The 27,814-nt window shown below is 44.8% G+C and overlaps 1 long non-coding RNA gene across 1 annotated transcript; it reads right to left on the bottom strand.

The window, feature by feature from the left end:
• Nucleotides 1-656: 656 nt before the first annotated feature.
• On the bottom strand, nt 657-27,252 carry LOC125640681 (uncharacterized). The gene is made up of 3 exons (XR_007357855.2): nt 27,094-27,252; nt 5,279-5,479; nt 657-2,585 (listed from the first exon to the last, which is right to left on the bottom strand). It is a non-coding gene; the product is annotated as an uncharacterized LOC125640681 (long non-coding RNA).
• Nucleotides 27,253-27,814: the final 562 nt, after the last annotated feature.

Below are 27,814 nucleotides of genomic sequence, written 5' to 3'. Positions count from 1 at the left end.
ATCAGGGTTCATTAGCGAAAGAGCCAGACCCAGAACTGAGTTGGTTCCCAGCATTTAATGGTATATCAGACCCTAGGATTCTGTGTAGGGTCATCTGTTGAGGTACCTTGTTATCCGGTGCTTGAGTCCTACAAGAAGGAGTAGTGGAATTATTGCTAAATCATGACTAACATGTAGATCAAGTTAGCTCCAACCAAATTATAAATGGGTTGGAACTTCTTTCAAGAACAGATGGAACTTGAGACTGGGCCAGAGGTCGTCCTGAAGGAGAGCCCTAGGAACAGCCAAGTTTGGAGAGAAAGTGTAAGCTGAGGTTTATGTCTGAGTCACCAATAAGGTCAAAACCGGAAGGGGGTAAATGTGGCTTATGTAGGTATGCTGTCTTCAGAGCAATGTGGCTGCTCCATCTGCTTAAATTGTATTTGTGCTTGAATGGAGCTGGCATTCTGCCTGAAGCTGGCTGGCTCAGTTATCTAGTCGTCCCCTTACAGAATTCTTCCTCCCACCAAAAAAGTGCAAAAAACTGCAATGAGCAAGACACTTAAATATTGATCATTATTAGCAACACAGGCCACAGGAATGTGCAGCAACATATTATTGCTTTATACGTCTCATTTCTGATTTGAATTTAAATTTGAAAGTTAATTTTAACACAGATAAGGCCCGGGATGATAAGATCCACGAATATTAGTTAAAAAATCCTCTGTCAATATTGTTTTTACTAATGTAATAATGTACAAAAGACTGTACATCATAAGGCCTATTGTATATCACACATGCATTTAATACATTCAGGGCATTAGGTTTTAGTGTGATTTCCACCCATTTTGTTACCCACATGAATTTATTTGCTCTTCTATGATACTCAGGTGACATGGGAAACTCGTACCAATGTGCCACTAGATGGCAGCAGCATAGCGTGACATCTTGTTCAATCCCACTCTCAATGGAATACATTGTACAGCATGCTGATTTACTGGAGGGCTCATAGTCTTGGGATTCCAAGCCTGTCATTTGGAGGTCAGGGGTTCAAATGTGGCTCAGGTCAGCAGTGGTTAGAAATCTTTACAATCTGACAGCTGTTCAGTGGCCCATGTGAAATGTGTTTGTGGATTTCCATTCCTGTCTCATGGACAGGTGCCCATATGATAATTGGTACTAATTGGCCCCATTGCAATTTGCTAGCAGCATTTGCAGAGAAGCTAAAAGACTGAATGGGCCACAGAGACTAAATTCCCCTCTCACTTCTCTGGCTTGTTCCACAAGGCAAAGGGTTCATCTCTGTGCACAAGCCTTCCCTCTGTAATGATGCCAGAAGAAGAATGCCCTGGCTTTGTTCCTTGTGGGAGAAAACCACTGCCTGAAATGATCTCATTCGGTATAGGGGCACAGAAGATACGAGGAGTGATATGTAGAGTCCGTTAGCAGCTAAACATTAAGTTGCTGTTAATTTAGTACATGACACTCAGATATTCTAGCAATGGGGCCATTCAATACCATTAAACATGTCAATAACATGTGTTGTTGACAGATCAGCATAGCTGCACAGACAGATTTTATCCGAAGCATTTAGTCCAGCCATAGTGGTGACCTAGCTTTAAAAAAGAAAATGGATCTGAAATCCTTTTCTCATATTGAATGTCTTCTGGCTTCAAAGGTTGGGGGGAGAAGGCCCTTTTTGTATCCCCTGCCCTGGAAGACATTTAGCTGGCCATGCTCCCTCCTAACCTCTTTGTAATCCCATGTGGGGTTGGAGCAGCTGATACTCTGAGGACACCCCATGAGATAAGCAATGAGCCTAGCCAGCATGTGACTGTGAAACAGTTCAAGTCTGTGTGTCACAGATCTTGTTCCGTTCAGATCTGAGAAGCATGTTGCTATGCAAATCTCTCTGGGGAGTTGGGCACCTCTCCAGTGCACAGATTTGCCTTGCTGCTAATGAATCAACCTCTTTTGCTAATTTACCTCCCAAGCTTGTTTACTTGGAAACCAAGGGTTTAAGGAACAAGGCTCTCTCCATGCATAACAACGACCTATTTTAGATGGTCTTCCTCTCTCAGTCATATTTATGGAGGGGAGGCACAAGTGAGGGGGCCTGTATCCAAGAGGCACTTCCAGGAAACTGTCACAAACAACTTCAGGCCATGTCCATTTTGAGACCTGACATTTCAGGGTGCCAGCACTTCCTTAACACAGAAAATGCTGGTGAGAGCCTGCGCTGGAATTCGTCTGCCTTGTACCAAGGGCCCGATGTGGACTCACACTCTCTGTGTATGTTTGTTATTTTGCCATTTCCCTATTTTAGTGAGGAACACAAACAGTCTCATACTCCCCCACAAGGGCCGATCAATTATGACACTGTCACAGCCACGCCAGGGCAAAACAAACATGCTCCCCGGCTCCCCAAACCTTCACAGGGCAGGACTGCAAAGGAGATGGCATCTCGATGGGGAACGCTTGTAGAGGCGAAACATTCCAGATGCCGTCCCATCTACGAGGGGCAGGGTGCTCTCTCAGAACAGCCCATAGAGAGGACAAAAAGAGGTCCCTCTTGTGGTTCCCCTGTAGGCATCCCTAAGAGAGAACTGGAGACAAAACCATTCAGTGTTATTTAAAAAAAACAACCACCACATTGGAAAGAGAGATGGGCTGAACTAAACCCCTGACCTCACCAACTCTAAATGTGAGGTTTGAATCCCAGTCTGAAACTTTGGCTCGAGCCAATCTCTAGCATAAGACTATTCTTAATCAATACATGCAAGGAACATGGGAGTGCGATGACCAGGGCTGGATTAACTCTCCTGTGGACCCGGGCGCTGTTAGATTTTGTGGGGCTCCTGTATACAAGTCTTTTTCCTAATTTAAAACAAAATGATCACAATTATGGCATTGAGGCTATTAACACTATACTAAACTTGCTTTTTAAAGCTGTTTTGTGGTTACATTTCAGTCTTAAAACATGTAGAATATAGTTAAATTAATTCAAAATAGCCTACTTCTTACCTTAGAACAGCTCTTATATTAGTTTCTTTCTGGGAGGGAGTTTGGGTGTAGGAGGGGGCTCCAGGCTGGGGGCAGAGTGTTGGGGTGCATGAGAGGGTGAGGAGTGCAGGCTCTGGGAGGGAGTTTGGGTGCAGGAGGAGATTCTGACCTGGGGCAGTTGGTTGCGGTGTGAGGGGGGGTGTGAGGGGATGTGAGCAGTAGGCTCCAGCCAGGAGGCGCTTAACACGGTGGCTCGCAGCTGGTGTCGCAGCAGGGCTCAGGCAGGCTGCCTGCCTGCATGCCGTGGCCCCACGCTGCTCCCGGAAGCGGCTGGCTGCTGGCACGTCTCTGAGCGCCCCGGGGGGAGTGGGACAGTGTGTCTCTGTGCGCTGCCTGTGCTGCCCCTGCAGCTCCCATTGGCCAGTTTCTGTGCTAGCATCTGGCTGCTTCTAGGAGCGGTGGGGCCATGGCATGTAGGCAGCCTGCCTGAGCCCTGCTGCACCAGGGTCCCCCTCAGCCCGGGACCCTGGGCTGCAGCCCCTAAAGCCCCTGTGTTAATCCAGCCCTGGTGATGACCTGTGTTTATTAGGATTTTCACCATTGATCCATCTAATCCAGTGTCCCCAATAGCTGATGTTTCAAAGTAAAGAGACAGAGAAATGCACAACATGCCTAGCCATGGACGGGAGAAATAGTATTTAGACTTTATCCAACATGTTTCACCTTCAAAGTATTTTAGTGATATTAACAAATACATTATATTCCGCTCAGAGTCAGTGCTAACCCATTGGGGTCCCTCAGCAGGCATATTTTGAACCCCCCCAACACATACTAAAAAAGCAAATGGGGACTCCCTTCAGCTGCTTGGGGCCTTAAGCAATTGCTTAGTCTGCTTATGCCTAGCACCAGTTCTGATTCAGCTCATATGATTAATTAGTTAAAATTCCTTCCTGAGTGGGATATTGGAGGTTGCATCATCTGCGGTGCATATATCAGGCATTATTTCTAGACATCCGTTAACTGGGCATTACATACCGTGGAGAGTAAAGGATGCTAACAGCCTAACTCAGTCTTTCCAGTGGTCTCAGATTTTGTAGTAATTGCTCCCCAGAAAGCGGAACGAGAGCAATCTAAGTTGCCTTACTATGTAATGGTGTGCAGTGCTGACTGTGTATGGACACAGTAGACCACAGAGTGGTAACCATGTGTTTTCATAGCAGATTTACAAGCTATTGAGAGGGCTTTAAGAAAGGGGAGAGGGACTCTCTGCTGGAACAAAGCAGCTCCAAAGATCGGCAAGGATGCTATCATTTCTGCTGTTCAGTCCAGTCTGAGAGGGATTTCCTACTATGAATACATGAGGCAATGGTTCTGTATCTTTCTACTGCTTCTTTTTTTGCACTTGTTAAAATAATCCATCGTTCTAAGGCACTCAGCCCCATGGTATGCTGGGCACCATTAAATACATTTAGAAACACATCATTGCCCTGAAAGAAAAGGAACAATGCTTCCTTCCAACCCTCTCCTCCCACAGATTAATGCCTCATACTTAAGAGGAATCAGATCTAGATGGTTTATTCCCCAGAGCACATACGTATTAAAGTGATTTTATTAAGTGACTCACAAAATGATTGTTTTGAAGAGTCTTTCCAGTTCGTTAGGATATTTCCTCAGGCACCTATTTTATCCTTGGGTTTTGCTGATCTATTTCCTGAACCTTTGCATTTAATTTCAACCATATTTTGTTGTTTTAAATAGATAAATTGTTCTACTGAACGCTAGCTCGGTCCTGTATTTCACAATCTGTAGTTTTGTGGAAAAAATAGACATGTTATCAAATTCGTTTTCGAATGATGACAGACATGGTATCAAAATTATCTGGACTGGACTGCATGATTCAGGGATTTGGTTATGAGAGAAAGAGTCTTTCAGCTCCATGTTGCCAGTGCTAGTCTTACTCAGATCAGTAATGACTGCACATTATTACTGTCTGACGATTATTCAGAGGCCTGTGAAATGAATTGTTGGTCTTAGTACAGTTCCCAGTGGACAGATGTCCACAGCACAGAACCCACCCTCATAGCTGACCTGGCACTAGCTGATGGTCGCAGCAGAGAGGTCAAGGCTTGTCTGGATCATGGAGCCTAAGCATGGATGGAGCCATTATCACAAAGAGGCATTCAAAAATACAAAGGAAATGATACGTAATATAATATGTGGCAGTTAAAGAAATTCAGCATTTGGGTGTCACATTTGCAAAATCAGCCTCTAAAATTGCAGGTTCACTTTTACTCACCTCCATTTTCACATATCTGAACCTTCCATTTTGTCCATGCAGATTGCATGTGGGTATTATGCAGATGCAGTTTGCACCAGCAAAAACTCAGATGCGAATCATTGCATTTGCCGTTTCAGTGGCCACTTTTGAAATCCTGGAAGGTGCTGAGCTCATCTCAATCCGTTGAACTCCGAAGTCCGCCCCTCTCAGAACGTGGTTCTAAAATAGGGACAATCAAATCTCAGGGCATAAACTCTTATTGGTTAATTTTACCTTGGTTCAGAAGAGAATTGCGAAGCCCTCCCACTGCCAAAGGCTCACAACCGGTACCACCAGCAAATGCCTAATGCCAGAAGGGTTCTGTGCCCTAAGCTCACATGATTTGGCAGAGAGGGGCTATATACATTTACATGGATCCGCTCGCTCTGACATCTGAATAAGTGATATGCAGGGGTCTGGCCACTACTCCAGCCTCGGGGCTGCGCTAGCAGCTATGGAACCTGTGCTGCAACTATTCTACTCCCTGGCCTCAGGTTGTGTGCGCGAGTGCATGGATTTCAGTTCCCTTGTACTTCATCCACGGGAAGTATTGTGGACCGATGAGCTGGGTAGCACATGAATAATAATCATATTCTATGCGTCTATAGCACTTTCTATCCAAGGATCCCCAAGCAATTTACAGGATCCCCAAGCAGATCAATTAATGGTGGGATGGCATTTTGGAAAAAAAATAAAATGCAATATCAACGTGTGTTACTGTTATTTTTAGAGAAGGGCAGAATATGGATCGCGATCCAAACTTTCTCAAAGTTCAAGGTTGTTCATACCCAGAGCTTTAACTTCTTCACATCAATTATTATTAACATTTACTAGCTATTAACTATCCTTTAACTAGCTAAGCCTCATAAAGCTATGTGACAAAGATCAGAATTAGAGGGGTAGCCGTGTTAGTCTGTAGCCACAAAAACAACAAGGAGTCCGGTGGCACCTTAAAGACTAACAGATTTAATAAATCTGTTAAAGATCAGAATTGTCACTCCCACATTACAGATCAGGAACTGAGGTGCAGAGAAGCTAAGCAACTTGCCTGAGGTTATGCAGCTTGTCATTGGCATGACTGGAAATAGAATCCAAGAGTCGTCCCACAGCAATTCTTCTGCTCTAACCACTACCTACAGCACTCTCTCCCGCTGTTCCAATGCAGTCCCTTTTCTGAATTATCTGCTCTCTTTAGGGCCCACTCCTGCTCATGTATTTGAGCAGTTCAAGGTCTACTCATGTGAATAAGGGTTTGAAGAACTGGGCCCTTATTTTGAACACCTAAAGCAATAACTTTAGATAGCACTTCTAATTATATTTCACGATTTTCACTCCCTTTTCCCACCCACAAAGCACTAATTTCCCCTGTTGACTCTCTCCCATAAATACAGTTTTTTTCGACAGTCCAGAGAGGGTAGGGAGCAAAGACAGAAACAAATGCTCAATGCACAGAGCAGATCTGTTCACTTGGCCTCATTGCCCTCCCCAGAGCTCTGAAAACAATTAGAGCGATCCTCTAATTGGGAAGAGCTAGGTGTCCTTGGTCCCCAGCTCACCCACCAGCTTGGCAGGTTGCACACACTAGGCTCCCAAGGTTTACAGCCAGGTGTTATTGCTCAGTGCAGCTGGGGCCTCGCCAGGCTTTCTGAAGAAAGATGTATTTATTTAGAACTGGCTTATGCGATGGAAAACTGGTTTCTATATTTAACAGGAAGCACCCTCTGCAGATTAACACCAGCCGTATCTTCTTTGGGGACTGCTGTGTTCTTATGTGAAAACGTGCCACTACCCTCTGTGGCCTTTTTAGGCATAGTCCTCCACAGAGCTGTGGTCTGGTAATTTACATATTAACCATTTGTAGGTCTTTTCCCCTTCAAAAGCCTCAGATTAAGAATTAAATAGCCTCCTAGAGCACAGGAAGATAGGAATTTTCAGAGCCATTGGAAGACTGTTGTGTAGGATTTGCTGGGAAATTTTTTCCATGTTGAGAAACAATCCTTTGAATGAGTATGTGCATACTACTTTGTTTGTCAACCTTGTCCATTGCCACGGGCTAAGCCAGGCATGACCACATCACTGCCTGAAGGGGAGACCTCCAAGAAATCCCATGATTCTGCAGCAAGAGGTGATTCACTATTACTGTGCTCCAGTGTATGAGGGTGCTATGGTGTTGGAGGTACCATCATTTGGACAAAATGTAAATCCACGGCATGTTTTTGTAAGAGTAAAGGTAGCATCCCCCAAACTCCAACCTGTGTATTACATTCCATGTACCTACCTTTCCACTGCCTGTTCAAATGCATGCAGTCTCTTTCCTCTCTTCTTCTGCTAGCTAAACTCTTGTGTAATATTCCTTTTTATTCCAGGGGCAGGTACATAGTTCTTGTATATGCCTTCCAACCTACCCATTTAGGCTTGTTGTGAACATTACTTACTGTTTGAAAAAAGGCATTTGGATCATCGGATGAAAGGTGCTATAGCTGTATCGACATAATTAATTAGGCCTCACTACACCCTTGTTAGTTAGATGGTATTATCCTTATGTACTATTTAAGGAAACAGGGGCACAAAGAGGTTTAATGACTGGCCTAAGACTATATGAATCAGTGGCAGATCCAGGAACAAACTCTCAGCATTCCAGTTCTCCTGCTGTGCCCACAAAACTAAAAATTCCCAGCACTCCTCATGTCCAGTCCCTTCTCCCTTCTAATAACAGCAGTAAAAATATAAGTAAGATTTTTAGGGCTAGGACTGTGTCTTTAAACGTATTAGTACAGCATCCAGCATAATGGGGCCTGATCCCGATTTTGTGACCAGGACCCTATTGCAATATCAATATGAAATAACAGTAAAGCTACATGACAACATTACCATAGACAACTATTGTGCAAGGAAATCCTGCATTTGTGTTTGCAAAGTGGACAGCTGTGAGGAGCATACGTTCTTGTTTGCACGCAGTTACTCATTTAGTGTGTGCAAATGCTCAGATTATGTATGCAACAGGTACACATGTAGGTTTTGTAAGTACAAGTTGGATGTCAACATTTGAGAAATCTAGCCTAGTCATCACATTCACTAGCAAGGCCTCGGACAAATACGCATACAAATTCAGTTTGTACCGAATTTCCCCAGTAATTTTGCAGATTTTGAGAAAAGCAAGTATTCAGGTTTTACCGATTTTAACACAGATTTTGCAAGTGCCAGCACTCCCCAGAGCCAGTTATCCCCAAACAGAGTCCCCACAGCACGACTCCACACAAGAGGGTAACTGCTGGCTGGCGACTGCTTCTGCACAGGGTGGGAGCGAGACGGGCAGGGACCTGAGTGATAGCCCCCATCTGCTTTCCTTGCCAGACAGAGCCCCCTCCTGACCCCTGCCCTTCAGCGCAGCCCTGTCTGCTTCCCTGTGGAGTGAGAGAGGCAGCCAGGTCCTGGCAGCTGAGACTGCTCGACCGCTGCTGTGACTGGCCCCAGGGAGTGGAAGGCTCCCACTGTGCCCCTGAGAGTACTGGGAACCCTTCACTTTCCACCTTCTGCCCCCCATGAGTATCAGGCACCTGCCAGTCCCCCCACCAGCTTAACCCCCATGAGTACCAGAGACCCCTCACCCTGACTACTATCCCCTGGGTGTACCAGACGCCACTCATCCTCCTGCCCCCCATGAGTACTGGGAACCTCTCACCCCTTCTGGCCCTTCATTTTAGTTTTTTTAACCTGTTTTCACCCATCTTTTAATTATTCTTTTAAATAAATGATAAATTCCCAGAATTTTTTTTTTTTTTAATTTTCTAAAGCCAAAGGCCTTACATATCCATCACCTGAACTGGCTTTTCAGAAACCTGCACACTGACTGTTAAACAAATCACTGACATTCCTTGTGCCACTGGCCATAACCAGAGCCTTGTTTTCTGCTACCAGCAGTGACTGATTTATATTATCTGCAAGGCAGCCAGTTCAGGAACAATGAGGATTTGTAGCTATTAGGACAGGAGACATGCTGAGGTGGCTAATTCAAACTCCTTACTGAAAGCCTCGAACCTGCAGAAAGAGGGCAGGAGCTTGACATGTATATGTCCTTGCCAGGCAGCACAGTCTAGTGGTTGAAATATGAACCTTGGAGGCAAGAGAGCAAGGTTTTACTTTCGGCTCAGCCACAGAATTGCTGTGTATCCTTGACCAATATTTAGGCTTTTGGGCCAGAGTTTCAAGGATATGTAGATCCCTAAAGATGTAGATAGACACCTGGTAAGTGTTTCCCAGGGGCCTAAGCAGTTTAGGTGCCTAGGTCCCTTTAGGAGCCTTATCTGCCTAGACACTTTGGAAAATCCTGCCAGGCGCCTAGCTGCATCTTTTGGCACCTGAATACTTTTGAAAATCTGGCCCTTTGTGCCTCAGTTTCCCCATCTGTAAAACTTGGCTAACTAAAATTAACCACCCAACATGGGCTACTATATATCTTAATTTGGGGATGTTTGTAAGGCGTCTTGAGATACTTACATGGAAGGTGCTGAAGAGGCGCATATCGTATTTGCAGATTTTTATTCCATTAGTAGCATCTTTCTGCCACAAATAGAATACAAAATAGCTCTGGTATCTTTAAGGAGAGATCTATTTATGTATCTGTGGGCAAAAAATCTAAAGTCCTTGGATTGACAGTTAAAGCATACTTCTGAACTGGGCATCTGCGCAGATGGGCTAACGGGGAAGAATATGCTTTAGACCCACCTCCCCCCCACCCCCCCCCCCCCAAAAAAAAAAGAATGCAGTACAATGATACAAAAGAAATAAATTCTTGTGAATAGAACCAGTTCCCTTTTCTGCCTGCTGGAAACTCTGATCTGGCAGCAAGTGTTTGGGAGTAACAAGAGCCATAATAGGTATGAGACCCTTGTGCTTTCTATATTTGTAATGGTCTGGCCTGGTTGGAGGCAGCTGCATTAGCGGCCGCATGTTATGTCTTGTGATCTGCTCTCTGATAATAAGCATAAAATGATGGTGACGTTAAGAACTGGCAGAAGCCATTTTTAGAGTGTGGAGCGGGAGAGGGCAATAGTTTATTGAACTTTTGAAGAATTTGTGCCCTCCCAGGAAACTCTGGCCGTGAATCCTCATTGAAACATAATCCTAGTGAATATTCCTTTAGCTGAATGCCAGATCCTGAAGCTAAAACCCCAATGTGAGGCCCATCCAGGTGTGAAAAAGATCTAGCCGTCCTTTTATGCTTATTATCAGAGAGCAGATCACAAGACCTACCATGCGGTTTCATCCAGTATCAGTTGAGAATTCTTTCAGGATTCTCAGGCTCAGCCTGGACCAAAGAGATTGGAGGATGGAAGTGGCCACTGGCTGCTTTTCTAAAAAGGCACAGCAGCACCACAATAGCCCAATCACCAAGAAAGTCACCACCTTGAAAGTAAAAAATAGGCTGCATGGCGATTGTGAACCCTGTTTCTCCAAAATTACCTCCCCTTTCCAACGCCACGAAAAAAAATTGAAAAATTTCAGCCAGCACTATAGTTGGCTGAAAATAGGAGGGGAAACCCCCCAGAAAAAGCTGTGTCAAAAATGTTCCCCCCCTTTTTTTTTTCCAATTTGCATCTAAATTAAAAAGAAATCCAACCAGCTCTACTTGGAAGATTTAAATGATCTTCAAAATCATTAACACTTGTGCTGCAAGCAGACTTTTTGAACACAAAACAAAATGCCTCTTCCTTACCTCCCAACATTAAAAACCTCCAAAGTATTAGATGGGCTAATTTGTGTCTCAGATAGTTTAGCTGCTCAATGTGTAGCGGTTACCAACTCCCAGACGTGTCGGCAGTAAGCCTCCCCCACTGCTATCTTACCATCATCTGAAAGCCTTCGATGTGTTTCATTGATCATTAATGCATCAGATTAATTATCTATGTTCAACTGCAAAAAAGCAAGGAAGATACATGGAACTGGCTAATTAATAATAACTAGCTAGGTAAATACTGACTCATTATCATCCAGTCATCTCTTTAAAGGAACAAACATTACAGGGCAGTTCCTTAACCTTTTGCTAAAGTGATGGAGTTCAGTTAAACTGAATATTTAGGTAGCTTAAATCAAAACTGAACCCAAATGTCTAGTGGAGGAATTCTCCAAATTAAAGCATTGTATATCACCAGGCCCACTTTTACTTCCCATCATTGCTCTTCTTTAGCCACTGTCCCTTCTCTAGAGTGTGCTGGCAGCTGAAATAGCTACCAGAGGTTACTTTCAAACATGGATTTTGCAGAAGTTAGACACATTGACACAACAAGGCCTATAAGCTGATTGTGATAATACATTCAGCAAGGGACAGATGGATATTCTGCGTTAGTCTGTCTCTCTTTCACTCTGTCTCTCAAGGTGCAGACAAAGAAGCGGACTACAAGGACCAAGAGAAGCTATGGGCTTCTGGAGAGATGGTTGGAATTCCAGTTAAGATTGAAAATGGAAATGAGTTGGCTGATCTCATCCGTTCAGTCCAAACTACAGAACTACTCTTTTGCATGACTGGTAATGTGAGTTCCAGAGATATCTAGGATCAGAACACAAGGGCGTGTTGCACATCAGAATTGGGCAGCACTTGCAGAGCTGTTTAAGGGAAGTTTGCCCAGCCTCTGTGCACACTGCAGCCTTATTCCGAGAAGATCATGCATGATGCGCAAAAGGGTCCCCAAGTTTGTAGGCCAGTGGGTGCCCAGAAAGTTAAGAGCTAAGCATCTATCCTCCGTACTTAGCGGTAGTAAATCCCAAGTCTCCTGAACGTTTCCTTCCTTCCTCTCAAGATTGCAAGGTAAAAATCAACCAGGTGGGGTGTGGCCATTACTCTTGTACCTAGGCAGGAGCAGCTTAGTGGCCACACAGCAGCAGTCTCACTGATGCAGGAATGGAGTCCCCTGAACGTTTACTCTGCCCCGTACTATTTACCTTGCACTTTCCCAAGCAACATGCTGCACCTATGCTAGATAGGCTCAAGTCCTAGGTCTGATGCCATTGCAATGGTCTGTGCATAATTTCCATTAGTGCTAACTACACGTTCACAAGCCATTCATTTCCAGCTACTTACCCCTGTCTTCCATTTTATGCACATCAAAAGCGAAAAGTAAGAATGATGTAAAAAAACCTGGATGGGGCAGGGCTCCAATGTGAGCCAGCATGGCTGCTGAGTGCGAGTGCCCTTTGGCTGTAGAGGAAGAGCTGGATTTCAGAATCAGTAGCTGGGGTTACAATGAACGTCATTGCACTGCAATGAAATGTGTTGCTCTGCAGTTAGAGCAGGGCTTCTCAAACTGGGGGTCGGGACCCCTCAGGGGGTTGTAAGGTTATTACCTGGGGGGTGTCACAAGATGTCAGCCTCCACCCCAAATCCCGTTTTGCCTCCAGCATTTATAATGGTGTTAAATATACAAAAAAGTGTTTTTAATTTATAAGGGGGGGGGGTCGCACTCAGAGGCTTGCTATGTGAAAGGGGTCACCAGTACAAAAGTTTGAGAACCACTGAGTTAGAGAATGAAAGTGCCTCAGGGTAGCTGCTGCTCCTCAGTTGGTGTGTTGTTAAATCTCAGGTCCTTATGTTGATAACTGGGTGGCAATAGTGACATACTTTTGGTAGCCTAATAAGGGCCGAATTGTGCTTGGCCACAGTGCAGGTACAGCAAGGAATTGTGAGGTGTCAAGAAGTGTTGCTGTCTTTGTATCCCGTTCAGGGGCTGCACATCATCGCAATCCCTCCCCAAAGAGACAATCCTGGCTTATCCCTTAGGCTAGGAAATTTCCAGGGCTTGCTAAATAAACAGGCTAGAGCCAAGTATCGTGGTGGCTGGTTCTGTGCAAGCTCCCTGATTTGGAACAGCCCTGCCAATGTACCTCTGTTCTCATCTGTAACACCCAAAGCTAATCTACTTCTGGGTTTTCTCAAGCAGGGAATAAAAGTGGCAATTCTTCAACAAAAAAACTTCAAAACCAGACTCCAGCGAGAGACTGCTGAATTGGAATTAATTTGCAAACAGGATACAATTAACTTAGGCTTGAATAAAGACTGGGAGTGGATGTTCATTACACAAAGTAAAACTATTTCTCCTTGTTTATTTCCCCTCCTGCTGTTCTTGTAAAGTGCTGGAAATGGCCCACCTTGATTATCACTACAACAGGCTCCCTTCCCCCCCCCCCCCGCTTGTAATAGCTCACCTTTCCTGGTCACTCTCTTTACAGTGTGTATGGTAAAACCCATTGTTTCATGTTCTCTGTGTATATAAAATCTCCCCACTCTATTTTCCACTGTATGCATCTGATGAAGTGAGCTGTAGCTCATGAAAGCTTACGCTCTAATAAATTTGTTAGTCTCTAAGGTGCCACAAGTCCTCCTTTTCTTCTTATAAAGTCTGCAGATGACACCAAGCTGGGAGAGGCTTTGGAGGATAGGATTAAAATTCAAAATGATCTGGAGAAATGGTCTGAAGTAAATAGGATGGAATTCAATAAGGACAAATGCAAAGTACTCCACTTAAGACGGAACGATCAATTGCACACATACAAAATGGGAAATGACTGCCTAGGAAGGAGTGCTGCAGAAAAGGATCTGGGGGTCATTGTGCCTCACAAGCTAAATATGAATCAACAGTGTAACGCGGTTGCAAAAAGAGCAAACATTTTGGGATGTATTAGCAGGAGCGTTGTCAACGAGACACAAAAAGTAGTTCTTCCACTTTACTCTGTGCTGATAAGGCCTCTGCTGGAAAATTATGTCCAGTTTGAGGCATCACATTTCAGGAGAGATGTGGACGAATTGGAGAAAATCCAGAGGAGAGCAACAAAAATCATTAAATGTCTAGAAAACATGACCTATGAGGAAAGTTTGAAAAAAAATGGATATGTTTAGTCTGGAGAAGACAGAGTCAGGGACATGATAACAGTTTTCAAGTACATAAAAGGTTGTTACAAGGAGGAGGGAGGTTCTCATTAACCTCTGAGGATAGGATAAGAAACAATGGTCTTAAACTGCAGCAAGGGAGGTTTAGGCTGGATATTAGGAAAAGTTTCCTGTCAGGTTAGGAAGCACTGGAATAAATTGCCTAGGGAGTTTGTGAAATCTCCATCATTGGAAGTTTTAAAGAGCAGGTTAGACAAACATCTGTCAAGGATGGAGATAACACTTATGCCTGCCATGAGTGCAGGGCACTGGATTAGAAAAACCTCTCGAGGTCCCTTCCAGTCTTATGAGTCTATGAAGTTAAGTGACTTGCCCAAGGTCACACAGGCTGTCTGTGGCAGAGCCAGGAATAAAACCCAAATCACCTGGCTCCTAGACCTGTATCTTAACCACAAAACCATCCTTATTCCCTTTATAAAGTCTTTATCCTTTATAAAGTCTGCTGCAGTTTCCACGGTATGCATCTGATGAAGTGAGCTGTAGCTCACGAAAGCTCATGCTCAAATAAATTGGTTAGTCTCTAAGGTGTCACAAGTACTCCTTTTCTTTTTGACTGAGTATTATTATTTTATCAACTACAATTGGTTAATAACATAGTAAAAGCATCCTGATTGGTGAATAATTAAATGACACCGTGTTTTAATATCATGTGCTGCACCTGCAAAGAGCTGCAGGAGACACATTAAAGAGTCACTTGCGGCTTGTGAGCCTCACTGTGAGTATCACTGTGCCAAGGTAATTCCATTTATGCTGCTATGCTTCGAACATTTACCAAAGAATTACTTACAAACGTATGGTATGCTTTACCATAATGCAAAGTATATAACCATCAGAACAGTTGGAGATCTAAGGAAGGCAATCTGCAGATGCAAAAGAAACCTTGGGATAAGAATATTTCCCCATGTTAAACCCTTAGCTTTCGACAACTATTTGGGAAAACACTTGCCTTTTGCTACTGTATTCATAGAATAGAATTCAATTTGGACACTAAGTACAAAAGCCTCCAGAGCTTCTTGGGAGTAGATAAAGAGCCGCCATGCATTCTGGGATCTCCAGATTGCCTATCTTAGAATCAGATGAGTAACTGATAGTGGTGCCCCCAAACCCCTGCTTTCAGAGTATTCTACTGAGTATCTTCACAGAGCCCTCTGAAACATTCCCAGAATTTACAAACCAAAAATTCACATCCAAAAATCCCTGATTTTTGGGAAATTTGAGATCTGGATCCACATTCCCATCTGTATAAACGTCCTAGCTAGCATGCTCCAGGCTGACTGTATATGGTGAATCACTAATAAGCATGAAATAAGATACTTAAAAGTGCTGAGTATTTCCATTGGTATCACTGAATTAAAGTATATTATCTCACATTAATTACATTAATTACATACTAAATGTAATAAAGGATGAAGCCAAAAAGAATCAGAGGCTCAGTTTTAATAAACTTTATTATCCATATTATCCAGGCTTCTTGGGTTTTCAGAACTGGACCAGCAGTCTCATGAGAATAGGCCCACACAGTGGATTTCTGGGGCTTACTGCTTCTGCAGACACCCCAAGAACAGTATTTCAATGAACCTGAACCAAAAATCCTTGAACCAAGTTCTTCAAAACTTTGGGGGAGTTCAGATGTGCATCTGTATTCAGATCCAAATTTTGCAGCTCATTCCTACCTCTATAGTGGGCTGAACCAATAATTGCATTAGCTTGGCACATCAAAAAGGGTAAGCGACCTGCAATCTGGACACTAAGGCCTTGTCCAGTAGGGAAATTTTCAGCTCCTCACATATTAGCAATGCTAGCAATCCTAGTACAGGATGGGTCTCCAGCCCTGGCAGCTGTCTCCAGCACTGTGTTGGTTAGACTTGCCAGTTTAGATGACAGGGTGTTAAAAATGTTTGTGGCCCCTAGCAACAAGTTTACAGTGGGACTCCCAGGGTTGATTGCAGAAGGTGCTGAGCACCCACCCTCTGGAAATCAGCTGCTTTTAAGGTGTCTCATGATGGACATCCAAAATCATTGATCACTTTTGAAAATCTCGGCCAGGAGCTTTCGTGTTGCAACCCAGTAGGACAGATTACTTTGGATGAGCACAGGTCCCTGGGAAGTGGAGGGATGAGGGATAGCCAAGAACAAAGCAGACCATCCCCCTGACTTTGTTTAATAATTAGCAGTGAGTTGACAGCTGTCAATAGTGCAGCTTGGGGAAACCCGAAATCCCTTCAAGTTGACACAAACTCACTACTCAGGGGAGTGCAACCACATCACATCCACTCCCTGATAGTTCTACCAGCTCCTCATACACTTCAGGATCCGGTTCAGAGTATGCAGCTTAAGGGTGCCAAAAAGGGGATAATGATGCACCACCGGTATTTCTCCCTCTCCCAACTCCTTGTCCTGTACCTTCTGCTCAGGTAGCACAGGCCTCCTCCCTGTCCTCCATTGCTGGCGTGAGAGCCTTCTCCTGTGCCACACTGCTGTCTGCAGCTGCCTTGCTATGACTGTTTGCCTCACCGAATCCCCCCTGAGCAAGGCATGCAAGACTGAAACAAAACAAAGAACCTGACCTCCCTTTTCCCAGCTACAGAGATAGCCCCCGGTACCAGTTTTCAACTCAGTTTCATAGAAATGTTTCATCTACTGCATATATATTTCATTTCAGAGGCCAGCCTCTCCCCAGGGGCCGTTCAATGCTGATCTCTAGTCTGCTACCTCTGTGTAAAACTCTGGCCCCAGCTCAGAGAAAACAGTGGCGGTGGCAGCAGCCAGGGGACAAACAGCAGGGGGTGCGCTGAGATTGGAGGGGGGCTTGCTTGGTAGATTTTTGAATTCTTGCCAAATAGCTCACAGAGGCTGTAATAATAAGAGCAGTAGAAGATAAACACTCTGAGGGCAAGCTACTCAGCTGGCATAAATGGGCACAGCTCCACTGACTTCATTGGAGTGACACCAATTTACACCAGCGAAGGTTCTGGCCCTCTACTGCTAGCAATGACTGGAGTTTAAAGTTATGCACAGAAACTCCAAGAGATGGAATTTCTAAAGCTAAAATTCAGCAGAGATACAGCCAGATCCTAAATCCCTATGAAGTCTTTACACAGGTGCTTTTCCAATTAAAGTCAATGGGAGTTTCGTCTGAGTAATGACTGGAGTAAAAATAGAGTAAGAATATCAGGCTTTGACACATAGTCTTTAACACATACCCAGTAAACCCCATGCTGCGTGATATGCTTTGACTTTTCATCGGCCACAAAGATGTTAACTATGCCACCCAGTACATTCCACAGCAGAACAATATTTATATTTGATCTCTGAGATGGTTTAACCCCACAAGTTACATAAGACAGTCATTCCCCATACAGTAATGGAAACAGACAGCGCTTGCCATAGTTTATTTTTGCACCAGGCATTCTTTGGCAGACACTTATGGGACACAATATGGCAGGGGAATGGCATCGGACTTCCCCTGTGCGAGAGTCAGGACAGCAGCCCAGCAGAAGAGCAACACAGAACTTTCTCTCTTTTTTTGAAAAAAGAAAAGGAGGACTTGTGGCACCTTAGAGACTAACAAATTTATTTGAGCATAAGCTTTCATGAGCTACAGCTCACTTCATCGGATGCATTCAGTGGAAAATACAGTGGGGAGATTTATATACGTAGAGAACATGAAACAATGGGTGTTACCATACACACTGTAAGGAGAGTGATCACTTAAGGTGAGCTATTACCAGCAGGAGAGCGGGACGGGGTGGGGAACCTTTTGTAGTGATAATCAAGGTGGGCCATTTCCAGCAGTTGACAAGAACTTCTGAGGAACACTGCGGGGTGGAGGGGGGGGTGGGAATAAACATGGGGAAATAGTTTTACATCCACTCCCAGTCTCTATTCAAGCCTAAGTTAATTGTATCCAGTTTCCAAATTAATTCCAATTCAGCAGTCTCTCGCTGGAGTCTGGTTTTGAAGTTTTTTTGTTGAAGAATTGCCACTTTTAGGTCTGTAATCGAGTGACCAAAGAGATTGAAGTGTTCTCCAACTGGTTTTTTAATGTTATAATTCTTGACATCTGACTTGTGTCCATTTATTCTTTTACGTAGAGACTGTCCAGTTTGACCAATGTACATGGCAGAGGGACATTGCTGGCACATGATGGCATATATCACATTGGTAGATGTGCAGGTGAACGAGCCTCTGATAGTGTGGCTGATGTGATTAGGCCCTATGATGGTGTCCCCTGAATAGATATGTGGGCACAGTTGGCAATGGGTTTTGTTGCAAGGATAGGTTCATGGGTTAGTATTTTTGTTGTGTGGTGTGTGGTTGCTGGTGAGTATTTGCTTCAGGTTGGGGGGCTGTCTGTAGGCAAGGACTGGCCTGTCTCCCAAAATCTGTGAGAGTGATGGGTCGTCCTTCAGGATAGGTTGTAGATCCTTGATGATGCATTGGAGAGGTTTTAGTTGGGGGCTGAAGGTGACGGCTAGTGGCGTTCTGTTATTTTCTTTGTTGGGCCTGTCCTGTAGTAGGTAACTTCTGGGTACTCTTCTGGCTCTGTTTCTCAGTCTGTTTCTTCACTTCAGCAGGTGGGTATTGTAGTTGTAAGAATGCTTGATAGAGATCTTGTTGGTGTTTGTCTCTGTCTGAGGGGTTGGAGCAAATGCGGTTGTATCGTAAAGCTTGGCTGTAGACAATGGATTGTGTGGTGTGGTCTGGATGAAAGCTGGAGGCATGTAGGTAGGAATAGCGGTCAGTAGGTTTCCGGTATAGGGTGTGTTTATGTGACCATCGCTTATTAGCACCGTAGTTTCCAGGAAGTGGATCTCTTGTGTGGACTGGTCCAGGCTGAGGTTGATGGTGGGATGGAAATTGTTGAAATCATGGTGGAATTCCTCAAGGGCTACTTTTCCATGGGTCCAGATGATGAAGATGTCATCAATATAGCACAAGTAGAGTAGGGGCGTTAGGGGACGAGAGCTGAGGAAGCATTGTTCTAAGTCAGCCATAAAAATGTTGGCATACTGTGGGGCCATGCGGGTACCCATAGCAGTACCGCTGATTTGAAGGTATACATTGTCCCCAAATGTGAAATAGTTATGTGTGAGGAAAAAGTCACAAAGTTCAGCCACCACGTTTGCCGTGACATTATCAGGGATAGTGTTCCTGACGGCTTGTAGTCCATCTTTGTGTGGAATGTTGGTGTAGAGGGCTTCTACATCCATAGTGGCCAGGATGGTGTTTTCAGGAAGATCACCGACGGATTGTAGTTTCCTCAGGAAGTCAGTGGTGTCTCAAAGATAGCTGGGAGTGCTGGTAGCGTAGGGCCTGAGGAGGGAGTCTACATAGCCAGACAATCCTGCTGTCAGGGTGCCAACGTCTGAGATGATGGGGTATCCAGGATTTCCAGGTTTATGGATCTTGGGTAGCAGATAGAAAACCCCAGGTCGGGGTTCCAGGGGTGTGTCTGTGCGGATTTGTTCTTGTGCTTTTTCAGGGAGTATCTTGAGCAAATGGTGTAGTTTCTTTTGGTAACCCTCAGTGGGATCAGAGGGTAATGGCTTGTAGAAAGTGGTGTTGGAGAGCTGCCTAGCAGCCTCTTGTTCATATTCCGACCTATTCATGATGACGACAGCACCTCCTTTGTCAGCCTTTTTGATTCTGTGGTGACCTAGAATCCTATTTTCGACATCTCCGACTCAAGAAATATTTCCAACATACCTCTGAACAACATACTAACCCACAGAGAGCTTCCTACCAAGACTACAAAAAGAAGGATTCTGGGTGGACTCCTCCTGAAGGTCGAAACAACAGACTGGACTTCTACATAGAGTGCTTCCGCCAATGTGCACGGGCTGAAATTGTGGAAAAGCAGCATCACTTGCCCCATAACTTCAGCCGTGCAGAACACAATGCCATCCACAGCCTCAGAAACAACTCTGACGTTCTTGTCAACTGCTGGAAATGGCCCACCCTGATTATCACTACAAAAGGTTCCCCCCGCACCCCCTCCCACTCTCCTGCTGGTAATAGCTCACCTTAAGTGATCAGGTTTCAGAGTAGCAGCTGTGTTAATCTGTATTCACAAAAAGAAAAGGAGTACTTGTGGCACCTTAGAGACTAACCAATTTATTTGAGCATAAGCTTTCGTGAGCTACAGCTCACTTCATCGGATGCATAAAAGTGGAAAATGCAGTGGGGATATTTTTATACACATAGACCACGAAAAAATGGGTGTATGTAGAAGTCCAGTCTACTGTCTCGACCTTCAGGAGGAGTAGAAGCTGTCCTATCTCGGGGCCTCTCCTTCTGCCCCTCCACCCCCACGAACATGATACAGTTCTGTGGTGACCTAGAATCCTATTTTCGACGTCTCCGCCTCAAGGAATATTTCCAACACTCCTCTGAACAACATAGTAATCCACAGAGACCTTCCTACCAACACTACAAAAAGAAGGATTCTAGGTGGACTCCTCCTGAAGGTCGAGACAGTAGACTGGACTTCTACATAGAGTGCTTCCGCCGACGTGCACGGGCTGAAATTGTGGAAAAGTAGCATCACTTACCCCACCATCTCAGCCGTGCAGAACACAATGCCATCCACAGCCTCAGAAACAACTCTGACATCATAATCAAAAAGGCTGACAAAGGAGGTGCTGTCGTCATCATGAATAGGTCGGAATATGAACAAGAGGCTACTCGGCAGCTCTCCAACACCACTTTCTACAAGCCATTACCATCTGATCCCACTGAGGGTTACCGAAAGAAACTACAGAATTTGCTCAAGATACTCCCTGAAAAAGCACAAGAACAAATCCGCACAGACACACCCCTGGAACCCCGACCTGGGATATTCTATCTACTACCCAAGATCCATAAACCTGGAAATCCTGGACGCCACATCATCTCAGGCATTGGCACCCTGACAGCAGGATTGTCTGGCTATGTAGACTCCCTCCTCAGGCCCTACGCTACCAGCACTCCCAGCTATCTTCGAGACACCACTGACTTCCTGAGGAAACTACAATCCGTCGGTGATCTTCCTGAAAACACCATCCTGGCCACTATGGATGTAGAAGCCCTCTACACCAACATTCCACACAAAGATGGACTACAAGCCGTCAGGAACACTATCCCTGATAATGTCACGGCAAACGTGGTGGCTGAACTTTGTGACTTTTTCCTCACACATAACTATTTCACATTTGGGGACAATGTATACCTTCAAATCAGCGGCACTGCTATGGGTACCCGCATGGCCCCACAGTTTGTCAACATTTTTATGGCTGACTTAGAACAACCCTTCCTCAGCTCTCGTCCCCTAATACCCCTACTCTACTTGCGCTATATTGATGACATCTTCATCATCTGGACCCATGGAAAAGAAGCCCTTGAGGAATTCCACCATGATTTCAACAATTTCCATCCCACCATCAACCTCAGCCTGGACCAGTCCACACAAGAGATCCACTTCCTGGACACTATGGTGCTAATAAGCGATGGTCACATAAACACCACCCTATACCGGAAACCTACTGACCGCTATGCCTACCTACATGCCTCCAGCTTTCATCCAGACCACACCACACAATCCATTGTCTACAGCCAAGCTCTACGATACAACCGCATTTGCTCCAACCCCTCAGACAGAGACAAACACCAACAAGATCTCTATCAAGCATTCTTACAACTACAATACCCACCTGCTGAAGTGAAGAAACAGATTGACAGAGCCAGAAGAGTACCCAGAAGTTACCTACTACAGGACAGGGCTAACAAAGAAAATAACAGAACGCCACTAGCCGTCACCTTCAGCCCCCAACTAAAACCTCTCCAACGCATTATCAAGGATCTACAACCTATCCTAAAGGATGACCCATCACTCTCACAAATCTTGGGAGACAGGCCAGTCCTTGCCTACAGACAGCCCCCCAACCTGAAGCAAATACTCACCAGCAACTACATACCACACAACAGAATCACTAACCCAGGAACCTATCCTTGCAACAAAGCCCATTGCCAACTGTGCCCACATATCTATTCAGGGGACACCATCATAGGGCCTAATCACATCAGCCACACTATCAGAGGCTCGTTCACCTGCACATCTACCAATGTGATATATGCCATCATGTGCCAGCAATGCCCCTCTGCCATGTACATTGGTCAAACTGGACAGTCTCTACGTAAAAGAATAAATGGACACAAGTCAGATGTCAAGAATTATAACATTCATAAACCAGTCGGAGAACATTTCAATCTCTCTGGTCAGGCGATTCCAGAAATGAAAGTTGCGATATTACAACAGAAAAACTTCAAAACCAGACTCCAGCGAGAGACTGCTGAATTGGAATTAATTTGGAAACTGGATACAATTAACTTAGGCTTGAATAGAGACTGGGAGTGGCTAAGTCATTATGCAAGGTAACCTATTTCCCCTTTTTTCCTACCGCCCCGCCCCCTCTCCTCAGACGTTCTTGTTAAACCCTGGATTTGTGCTTTAAATGGCCCACCTTGATTATCATACACATTGTAAGGAGAGTGATCACTTTAGATAAGCTATTATCAGCAGGAGAATAGGGTGGGGGGGGGGAGAGAAAATCTTTTGCAGTGATAAACACCCATTTTTTCATAGTTTGTGTGTATAAAAACATCTGCTGTATTTTCCACAGTATGCATCCGATGAAGTGAGCTGTAGCTCACGAAAGCTTATGCTCAAATAAATTGGTTAGTCTCTAAGGTGCCACAAGTACTCCTTTTCTTTTTGCGAATACAGACTAACACAGCTGTTACTCTGATCCCTAAAGAAGCAAAGCATGAGCTAGATCAGTGGTTCTTAACCTTTACTGCAGCCTGCACCCCTTTGGTTCTCAAACTATGTTCTTGCACCCCTTAGCAAAAATCGTTGAAGTAGGTCAGTTCTTTAAACCTAGATATATTTTTGTTTGTAGTTGTACTTACAACTTAATTTGTACTTAATTTGTGTTTTCCATGATTTACCTTCTAAAAAAATCTGGCACGTCTTGCACCCCCAGAAAGGGCCTCTCGCACCCCCAGGGGGCACATGCATCCCAGGTTAAGAATCACTGATCTAGAGGAACAAGCAGTGAGCTGGGAATCAAACTCCCAAGCTCAAATCTTGGCTCTGCTAGCAAATCACTATGCGGCCTTGGTAAGTCACTTCACCTCTTTGTGTAGTTTCACTATCTGCAGAAGAGGGGATAAAGATACTCACCTACCACGTCCAGGAACCTTATAAGGATTAATTAGTTAATGTTTATGCAGCACCTTGAATATGTACAACTGCTCAGTATTATTATCATTATTACACAGCTTGTTCAGGTCTAGCTACGGAAGACTCTACGCAGGTTATGTAGAGATGGGACTCAGCCGCAAAATTTGGATCTGCATCTGAATTTCCTCCAAGTTCAAGGGTGTTTGGTCCAGGGTTTTGGTTCAGTCTATTACAGATATCAGGCCAGCCACAGTTCAGGCTTGTTTGGATCCAGGTTTTGGATTGAGGCTCATCAGTAATAGACCATGGAGACAATATTGGCTTTTCATCACTTTCCTCATTTTGGGATACTTTCCATCATTAGGTATCCTCTCTGGGGAAGATGAGTATAAAGAACTGAGTGAATTTTGACACTATCTGTTCCGAACCCTTTGGAAATGAATGAAAGAAGAGCTCAGTCTTGAAAGGTACTGAATTGCCTACCCTGCCTGTGAGGTGGTGAGCATGGCTATCTCCAGTGGAAGCCAAGAGGATGTGAAGATATTCAGCTCTAGGTTTGGGCCCTACGTGCATGAACACACTTAACAACTTCTGTCATGTGTTCTGATCCCATTCCTGCATGGTGCAAAATGCCTCCCGGAAGGCTCGACTTCAACGGAACTTGGAACCAGGAACCTGACCCTGGTTGAGCCACGAGTAGCTCTCAGTCGACAATTATTCTTTGCAGATTTTATTTTATAGATCAGGGGTTGGCAATGGACTTTAAATGCATCTTATATATAACCCACTGTGAGCTAGGTTGCATGAGCGCGAAGAGGCAGGTCTATATGTAAACCCAGATGGGAATGCATTAGCGGGAGTCTTAGCACGCCAGCAACCACATGCATCATTTTTGCATCATTGCTGGAAAGAATGGAGCAGATCATACCCTGGGACTTTGTCACCTGAAGATATATGATGAACCTCCATGTGTGTCACATTCATATACGCCACAGTCTGTTCGCAGAGCAAGAACAAGAAGTGCTGCAGGGTGAGCTGCATTTCACAGCCCTCCACCTGTCAGGAGGAGCAGGGAGAGTATGGAACAGGCTGCATACAGAAGATGGGCCAAACCAGAAATAGTCCATCATGTGCCATGGGCCCCACATTCCTGAGGATCTTTTCCTAGGAGTCTGATGTCAGAAACAGAGAGTGTTACCACCATTCATCAGTCGATGAGTGCGGTTTGTGCTTTTGTGTTTTTCCCCTCTCTAGTTGCTCTTTCTGACAATACACTGGGGCTCCAGGGAATTACCCCGACTTGTATTGTTTTACTAACAGTTAGACCCTCTGTTCTTGCAGATGCTGCTAGGAGTGAAAACACTCGAGGGGAGTTCAGTAGCTGTTCAGGGATGGGATGGAGAAAAAAATGGAATGAAATATGTTCACATTTCTTAACTGCATGTCCCAGCTGAACGTCTTGTTCCCTGTTCCCTTTCTGCCATTTAATCCAGCCTTTTTGCCAGTGATCAAAGAGTGCTGCAAAAAAGACTGCTCCTGAGTGTGCCCAAATACTTTTGCAAAACCCTTGCTTTCCAAATTCAACACCCTCCTGAGCTACTGCTTTCATGCCATCAATGGGGTCTTATGGGTGTTATCAAGTGCTAAGAAATCCTTTGCTGCTGTCAGAAGCTACAATAAAGCTCGCTGCTTCCCTAGCTCTTGCCTTTATCCAGATCACACACTTTATTTAGTTGGCTCTCTTCTCCAGTTTCAGCTGTAGATCCCTTCCCCCACCCTGCCCCCACCAGAGTCTAATGTCCTTCCCAAGGTCATGCTGCTTTCTGAGTCGCTCTTGTTTCCTCTTCAAAGTCAAGCTGTCCAACCCCTCCCCCCCACCATTCCCCTTCCTTGCTTCTTTTCGCTCTTCCCTCTCAATTGTTTAATCAAGTTTCTCTAAAAGATCAGCTCCTGTGGACAGCTCCCTGTATAGGCCTTTCCCCAACCCCTGCCTCTCCGCCTCACTTCACTTCACAAAGATAACGAGGTCACCTGGATGCCAGTGACCAGAGTGAATGTGAAGGCAACAGATGTTATGGTAGAATAGAACCTGGGGCTGTTCGGTGATCCAGTTTACAGTGGCCCGCTTTTGAGTCACTAGCTAGCTCACCTGTGCTTTGGGTTTGGTAGGAAAATAAGGGTCTGAATTTCAGACATGCACTTGTAGAAAATCACACTCACTCTTGCATCTCTAATGTGCACACACAGGTAAAGTGGAGAGAAAGCTGGGCATCCGTGCAGGACACCAGATAGGTCAGTGCACACTTCTATGCACAAATTGGGCATGCTGGGCTGGAGCTCCAGCCACTGTGGACAGGCATCGCGCCCGTGAACTCTTGGCATGGACTGCAGTGGAGCTATGCCAATTTTCTCCCGCTCAGGATCTCGCCCAAAATTCTGCCTGTATTGGAAAATTAGGTCCTAAATATATTTAGAATAAATAAACTAAGAAATAACTTGGCAGGTGATAGTTCAGACCCTTTGGTGGCCAGACACGTGCCAGTTGTGAGCTAAAATATTTAGGGGGCCATTGACTTCCTAGCAGATCAATAGTCCTTGCACCAGAAAGCTATTGGCTAACTGGCGATGGCCTGAGAGGAAGCCACATCACTCTGTGACTCTCACGGCCCTGGCCCTGACTTGTACGACTTGCAGCGGTGCTGACATCAGTGGAGATGAACACAATGTATAGCAGGGCAGGACTTGGTCCAGGAGCCTCCATGGAAGGCTAATGGTAATTACCCACATTGAAATTCTGTCAGGGCACTGGGTCAATGCCTCAGCTCCATCAGGATTCGATTGTCCCTGCAAAGCTTAGCCCCAGTTAGAGGGAAGTACAGAGCCACATCGCAGCAGAAGGTATTTTACTTCTGGAATCCAAAGTGCCTCTGAGAGCTCCAGTCTAGCATGGGTCGGAGTGGATTCTGCATCACCCTTTGAGAGCATATACAATGCACTCCCCATCTCCATCCAACACCAGATCTGCTGGCTGGCATGGAGGTGATAGCTGGGCTATGGCTAAGGTACGGCCTCCTTTAAGAAGGCTAGAGGGCATTAGTCCCATGTCGTCAGACACTGTAGTTGTACCAGAGCCCTGCGCATGGGCGGGTGGGGAGGAGGAGGCTGTCTCTCTTGCTCCCTGTAGGCCATATAGGAGCCAGACAATCTGGCCTGCACTGTCAGCAATTGTTTATTGCTTATACTGCAAAGCAACAGAGATGTCCCAGTAACCAAAAAAAAAAAAAAAAAAGAAAGAAAAGAAAAAGAAAAGTAAATAATAGACTATGATCTGGAGGCTGATTTGGAAGTGATTCTCTCTCTTCGTCTCCATAGGAAATTTGACACCCTCCAAAGACTAGAAAACTTACTGGTGTTAATTCCCAGCTTTAGCAAGGGATGCGACTGGAGGCTCATATTTCTAATCAAGTCAGGCAGGTTGTGATTTTTCAGAGTGATTCATTCTTTCCCTGTAATGATCCCAGAGGAGAATCCACAGCAATTCAGCCATAAGCCCCTGCATCCTTCCTCCCTCCCCTTTCCAATTATCCCTCTTGAAATTAAGCTTCTTGGCAGTGCAACTCCAGCTCCTACCTCTATTTCCTTCTGTTGCAGGACCCTTTTGAAAATCCTGGATTCACCACCTTTAGGCATTAGCCCATACACAACTGTCCCAGCACAGAACAGAGAGAACATCATGTTATTTCCATTCTTCTCGTGGTTGTGTTCTCTCACAGCCCCACATTGCTTATGGCTTCCATGCCACGTATTCTTCTGTCCGTTGCCATGGTGCAGCCGCTGGTTTGTCATTAATATTGTGGGTAACTTCAGATCCTTGACCTCAAGGCTTTCAGTGCTTTTCATGGTGTATTTTCCTCTTGATTGAGTTGCTCTGCATTCCCAAGCAAAGTTAAAACAAAAATAAAATGCGGCCACTTTTGAATGGGAAAATCTGTTCCACAAAGACACAGAACAACAGATGCTGAAGAACAGCAAATGAAGAGAAGATCAGCCAACCTCTTCAGGCTCGCAGGCTATGGGGTATATTTAGATTTGTCTGCACTGTGTTTGTCAAACCATTGTCCCAAAGGATTTTTCATGAACTCAATACCTGCCCCAGTTTTAACTCTTCAGTACTAATATTCTGCACTTTCATCTAAGGATCTCAAAACACTCTACAACTATTAATCCATTAAGCTCCACAACACGCCTGAGAGATGGGTAAGGCATTATTATTCACATTTTATGGACAGGAGAACTGAGACACAGAAACGTTAAACATGTGCCTACCCAAATTATATATTCAAGCTCTCTC

This window comes from Caretta caretta, chromosome 7 (assembly GCF_965140235.1).
Source record: "Caretta caretta isolate rCarCar2 chromosome 7, rCarCar1.hap1, whole genome shotgun sequence".
NCBI classification, from domain to species: Eukaryota; Metazoa; Chordata; order Testudines; family Cheloniidae; genus Caretta; species Caretta caretta.
The sequence above is the reverse complement of the archived record's forward strand: the minus strand, read 5'-3'. Positions and strand labels throughout refer to the sequence as shown.